Here is a 7,217-nt window from a genome sequence, read left to right as displayed (position 1 = left end):
CGGGTGAAACCCTTGTTACTGCCACACAAGTGAAGTGAAGTCAATTATATTTATATAGCGCTTTTCTCTAGTGACTCAAAGCGCTTAAAGTGTAAAAAGAAGTTAAGCAGTGGGACTATACGTCAAAATAAGGCTGCATATATCCATTATTTTAGTCATTGTTAGTTTGTTACTAACAATACTAAATACTAAACAAACTTTGTAGTCTCAATGCGTATTTTAGGGAAAATAGTTCAAATGAACAAAGATCATTTTACCTCCCATAGCCTTCATGACCTTCTACAAACCCCGTTTCCATATGAGTTGGGAAATTGTGTTAGATGTAAATATAAACGGAATACAATGATTTGCAAATCCTTTTCAACCCATATTCAGTTGAATGCACTACAAAGACAACATATTTGATGTTCAAACTCATAAACGTTTTTTTTTTTTTTGCAAATAATAATTAACTTAGAATTTCATGGCCTTTCCTTTTAACAACACTCAGTAAATGTTTTGGGAACAGAGACGACACATTTTTTAAGCTTCTCAGGTGAAATTCTTTCCCATTCTTGCTTGATGTACAGCTTAAGTTGTTCAACAGTCCGGGGGTCTCCGTTGTGCTATTTTAGGCTTCATAATGCGCCACACATTTTCAATGGGAGACAGGTCTGGACTACAGGCAGGCCAGTCTAGTACCCGCACTCTTTTACTATGAAGCCACGTTGATGTAACACGTGGCTTGGCATTGTCTTGCTGAAATAAGCAGGGGCGTCCATGGTAACGTTGCTTGGATGGCAACATATGTTGCTCCAAAACCTGTATGTACCTTTCAGCCTTAATGGCGCCTTCACAGATGTGTAAGTTACCCATGTCTTGGGCACTAATACACCCCCATACCATCACAGATGCTGGCTTTTCAACTTTGCGCCTACGACAATCCGGATGGTTCTTTTCTTCTTTGGTCCGAAGGACACGACGTCCACAGTTTCCAAAAACAATTTGAAATGTGGACTCGTCAGACCACAGAACACTTTTCCACTTTGTATCAGTCCATCTTAGATGAGCTCAGGCCCAGCGAAGCCGACGGCGTTTCTGGGTGTTGTTGATAAACGGTTTTCGCCTTGCATAGGAGAGTTTTAACTTGCACTTACAGATGTAGCGTCCAACTGTAGTTACTGACAGGGGTTTCTGAAGTGTTCCTGAGCCCATGTGGTGATGTCCTTTACACACTGATGTCGCTTGTTGATGCAGTACAGCCTGAGGGATCGAAGGTCACGGGCTTAGCTGCTTACGTGCAGTGATTTCTCCAGATTCTCTGAACCCTTCGATGATATTACGGACCATCGATGGTGAAATCCCTAAATTCCTTCATGGTTGAGAAAGGTTTTTCTTAAACTGTTCAACAATTTGCTCACGCATTTGTTGACAAAGTGGTGACCCTCACCCCATCCTTGTTTGTGAATGACTGAGCATTTCATGGAATCTACTTTTATACCCAATCATGGCACCCACCTGTTCCAAATTTGCCTGTTCACCTGTGGGATGTTCCAAATAAGTGTTTGATGAGCATTCCTCAACTTTATCTGTATTTATTGCCACCTTTCCCAACTTCTTTGTCACGTGTTGCTGGCATCAAATTCTAAAGTTAACGATTATTTGCAAAAATGTTTATCAGTTTGAACAAACATCAAATATGTTGTCTTTGTAGCATATTCAACTGAATATGGGTTGAAAATGATTTGCAAATCATTGTATTCCGTTTATATTTACATTTAACACAATTTCCCAACTCATATGGAAACGGGGTTTGTATTTACCTTATTAAACCTGGTATTTACCTTCTATTACCGTATTTTTCGGACTATAAGTCGCAGTTTTTTTTCATAGTTTGGCCGGGGGTGCGACTTATACTCAGGAGCGACTCATGTGTGAAATTATTAACACATTACCGTAAAAAATCTAATAATATTATTTAGCTAATTCACGTAAGAGACTAGACGTATAAGATTTCATGGGATTTAGCGATTAGGAGTGACAGATTGTTTGGTAAACGTATAGCATGTTCTATATGTTATAGTTATTTGAATGACTCTTACCATAATATGTTACGTTAACATACCAGGCACGTTCTCAGTTGGTTATTTATGCCTCATATAACGTACACTTATTCAGCCTGTTGTTCACTATTCTTTATTTATTTTAAATTGCCTTTCAAATGTCTATTCTTGGTGTCGGGTTTTATCAAATAAATTTCCCTAAACAATGCGAATTTCCTTCTTAATTATGGATTTTTTTGCCGGTGCAATTTATACTCCGGAGCGACTTATACTCTGAAAAATACGGTACCTGTTTAACCTTTTATTTTTTTTGTTTTTTGTTTACCTTATTTTACCTACAGTGCAAAGACAATAAAGTCGTGCTGTCCCGATACCAATATTTTGGTACCAGTACCAATATTATTTCGGTACTTTTCGATACTTTTCTACAAAAAGGGGACCACAAAAAAATGCATTATTGTCTTTATTTTAACAAAAAATCTTTCGGTACAACCCCAAGAGGGACAAGCGGTAGAAAATGGATGGATGGATGTTACGGTACATTAAACAAATGTTTATTATTGCAAGTTTGTCCTTCGATAAAATAGTGAACATACAAGACAACTTGTCTTTTAGTAGTAAGTAAACAAACATACGTTAAATCTTTTTAACGTATGTTACCTTGTATTTTATTCACCTTCTATTTACTCTTTCTAAAAAAAAATCTTTCATACCTAATTATTTTTGTTTTCTTTCAACTTCTATTCACCTGTTACCTTTTTTAACCTTCTTTTACCTTATATTTACCTTTTGACCTTCTTTTTAAATTATTTAACCTTCTATTTACCTTCTTTTTCCTTAAAACTTATTTTACTTTCCATTTTCCATCCATCCATTTTCTACCGCTTATTCCCTTCGGGGTCGCGGGGGGTGCTGGAGCCTATCTCAGCTACAATCGGGTGGAAGGCGGGATACACCCTGGACAAGTCGCCACCTCATCACAGGGCCAACACAGATAGACAGACAACATTCACACTCACATTCACACACTAGGGCCAATTTAGTGTTGCCAATCAACTTATCCCCAGGTGCATGTCTTTGGAGGTGGGAGGAAGCCGGAGTACCCGGAGGGAACCCACGCAGTCACGGGGAGAACATGCAAACTCCACACAGAAAGATCCCGAGCCTGGGATTGAACCCCAGCCTACTCAGCACCTTCGTATTGTGAGGCAGATGCACTAACCCCTCTTCCACCGTGCTGCCCATACTTTCCATTTTATTTACCCTATTTTACCTTTCATACCTTCTTGTTATTTTCTTCTATCTTCTATTTAACTTTTGACCTTCTTTTTAACTTGTTTCACCTTTTTTTAAATTTTTTTTACTCTTTTTACCTTCAATTTGATTTACCTTATTTTAACTTTCATACCTTCTTTTTATTTTTTACCTTCTATTAATTTACCTGTTACTTTTTTAAAAACTTATTTTACCTCCTATTTATGTTTTGCAGTTCTATTTACCTTTTTTTATATATATTTTTTTAACTTTTACTTTCTATTTTATTTATCATTTTTTAAATATATATTTGAACTTCTTTTACCTTTTATTTTATTTACCTTCGTTTAACTTTCATACCTTCTATTTACCTGTTACCTTTAACTTATTTTACCCTCTATTACCTTTTTACCTTCCTTTTAACTTGTTTTACCTTCTATTTACCATCTTTTAACTTTTTAAACTTATTTCACCTTCTATTTTATTTACCTTTTTAGCCTTTTTTTTAATCTTCTATTTACACATTCCATTTAAAAAAAATCTTCTTTTACCTTCTATTGACCTTTTTTTTTTTAACTTTCTTGTTTTACCTTTTGTCATCATCTTTTACCATCACGTAACTTGTCTTTGGTTTTGGTCAGTTTGTATTAGTACACTATTTAAGCGATTCACCAAAGTTAACGGAATACAAATCAAAGCTTTTATCTAATAGATTAAATTGATTAATAGTTGCATGCTGACTTGAAAAACAAAAGAATGTCTTTAACAGTTTGCAAAGATTGTATCTTGGTGATGCAGTGCTCTTCTTGCATGAATAACTCGCGGACTGAGAATCATTTCTAATTAAAAAATTATGTGTGCAAAGGCAGAATGTGTGTGATTGTGGTGTTTGGAGCGCGGCTGTCCAAAGATCATGGATTGTGTCAGAGTTTTCCAGCGTGTGGCATTTGATCTCCGTGGAATTCTCTAATCTCATTAGACTGCGACAAAAGAATGTGGCTCAATGGAGGCAAGAAGGAAAAGAAAACAAGCGCGTGTTCTCCATCAGACATAATTAGTGGTCAGTGTTTGGCGCCGTGATGTCACAGCCTGCAGGGCCTGGCAGCGCACACGAGAGGCGCCCTTGCACTCAAGTCAACATCCAGTCGTCTTCAGCAGAGGAACTTCTTTTCACTAAACACGCTTTCATTTGTGCGACATCCTCTGCACCTCAACCACACACGCACGCACAGAAACACCTCACTTTTGTCTGATAAAAGATACTAAAGAGTGAGCCATCTCATCCCTTTTCCATCTTTGTTTGAAGTAAAAGACATCTCAATGCTTCTCAATTATTTTCGGTCAAGTAGAAAAATACATTTCACGCTCCCAAACTCTCCACCGCAACTCCAAATAGTATTATTTGTCTATGACATTGGTATACTTATTAACGTTTATAAATAGTATCATTTGTCTAAAACATTGCTATAGGTACATATCTGCTAACATTGTATCTTTATTAACATTTATAAGTAGTATATTTTGTTTATAACATAGTTATAAGTACACCTCTGCATTCATTGTATACTTATTAACATGTATAAATAGTACCATTTGTCTATAACATTGTTATAAGTACACCTCTGCATAACATTGTATCTTTATTAACATTTATAAATAGTATATTTTGTCTATAACATTGCTATAAGTACACTTTTGCATAACATTGTATCTTTATTAACATTTATAAATAGTGCCATTTGTCTATAACATTGTTATAAGTACACCTCTGCATAACATTGTATTTTTAACAATAAATACTATTTGTCGATAACATTGTAATAAGTACACCTCTGCATAACATTGTATCTTTAACAATAAATACTAATATTTGTCTATAACATTGTTATAAGTACACATCTGCATGCATAACACTGTACCTTTATTAACATTTATAAATAGTATAATTTGTCTATAACATTGTTATAAGTACACCTCTGCATAACACTATATCTTTATTAACATTTATAAATAGTATCAGTTGTCTATAACATTGTATAAGTACACCTGTGCATAACATTGTATCTTTATTAACATTTATAAATTATATAATTTGTCTTTAACATTGTAATAAGTACACATCCACATACATTGTATACTTAACATTTATAAATTGTATCTTTTGTCTAACATTTTTATAAGTACACCTCTGCATAACATTGTATCTTTAGCAACATTTATAAATACCATCATTTGTCTATAACATTGTATAAGTACACCTCTGCATAACATTTTTTCTTTATTAACATTTATAAATAGCATCAGTTGTCTATAACATTGTTATAAGTACACCTCTGCATAACATTGTATCTTTATTAACAGTTATAAATAGTATACTTTGTCTATAACATTGTTATAAGTACACCTCTGCATAACATTGTATCTTTATTAACATTTATAAATAGTTTCTTTTGTCTATAACATTGTTGTAGGTACACCTCTGCATAACATTGTACACTAAAGAAAAGAAAAGGACAAAAATATGGATCAACTTACAACAAAGAAAATCTTTATTAACATATTTTTTTTAGTCTGTTAACAGAAAATATTTAAAGTGCTTATATTTCCCTGAAAGTAAAACAAAAATCTTATAAATGGGAACTGCACTTTTTGGGAATTTTGCCTGTTGTTCACAATCATTATGAGAGACAAGAAGACGGGTGTATATTTTTTTTATTGCACTCTAACTCGTTAATAAAGTTAAATTAAAGTCTGCTTACAATGGAGTCAATAGGAGTACACTATTGTGCCCATAAAGTCCTCCAAAAAAGCATAAAAAAGACGCCAAAAATACAAAGAACTCTACATGTTGTGACCTGAATATTAACAAGTAATAGCAATATTGTTATGAGCGCTAACACAGAGAAACTATTTTAGCGACGCAGAGATCACAGAGAGCTAACTAGCTTGTGCTGCTATTGAGATCATGAGCAGGTGAGCTGCTTTCTCGCATCGGAGTTCGTGAAAGTTTACCCTAGATCATAAAAATAATGCCTCTCACCTGGATAGTAGAAGGATGAGGACATACTCTGACACGCTGGCCAAACTTGGCATCTAATTTGGACCCGGAAATGGCGAAAAAGAGATGAAAAGCGGTCCTTCTTCATGTAAACAGGAATATATGAACATCCTAACAGTCGGTATCCAAGTGAGAGCAGACATTGTACAGTATGTGATGTTTTATTATGTTTGTTGTTTCTCAAAAAGTCTGCATTGTGCAGTAATCAGTGATTTTTTGTGAAATTAATGTGCTGCCGTATGCTTAAAATTATCAAATGATGTAAGTATTACATGTTATTATTATTGTTACTACATTATATATATACTTATAGCGTGTATATAAAACATGGATGGAGGTTCTGGGATGTGTTTTAAGCGCTTTATTGGCAGAAAAGAGTGACTCCCATTAGCTGAATGGTTAGCTGACTTTTGCTATTGTTTATTTATGATTTAGAATGCATTAAAAAAACATATGTTCTTGTCTTACATAAGGCTTGTGAATGATAGGCAAAATTAAAATAAAGTGCATTTCCCCTTTAAACTATTAAAACATTTTTGACGGACTTGAACTATCTGATAGTGAAAAATGTAATTAAATAAACTCAATAAATAATAATACAATTCAAACTCAAAATGAAGAAGTCGGGATTAATGGCTACAATGAGGGTGTTTTGTAACGCAGCTTTTCCAAGCTTTGCACCCCGCCCACCCACTATTTGAGAAGGACTGCATTGACACAAAAATATTGAATTATTTAAAAATATATGTATATTTGCATGAAAGATCATCTTACATTTTTTGAGTTAAAACAATTTGCAATAGTTTTATGTTGTTTTTTTATGCGATGAAATATTCATAAATAATTATTTGAAGGAGCAAATA

This window comes from Nerophis lumbriciformis, linkage group LG29 (genome assembly GCF_033978685.3).
Source record: "Nerophis lumbriciformis linkage group LG29, RoL_Nlum_v2.1, whole genome shotgun sequence".
Lineage (NCBI taxonomy): Eukaryota > Metazoa > Chordata > Actinopteri > Syngnathiformes > Syngnathidae > Nerophis > Nerophis lumbriciformis.
This window is presented reverse-complemented; position numbering follows the sequence as displayed.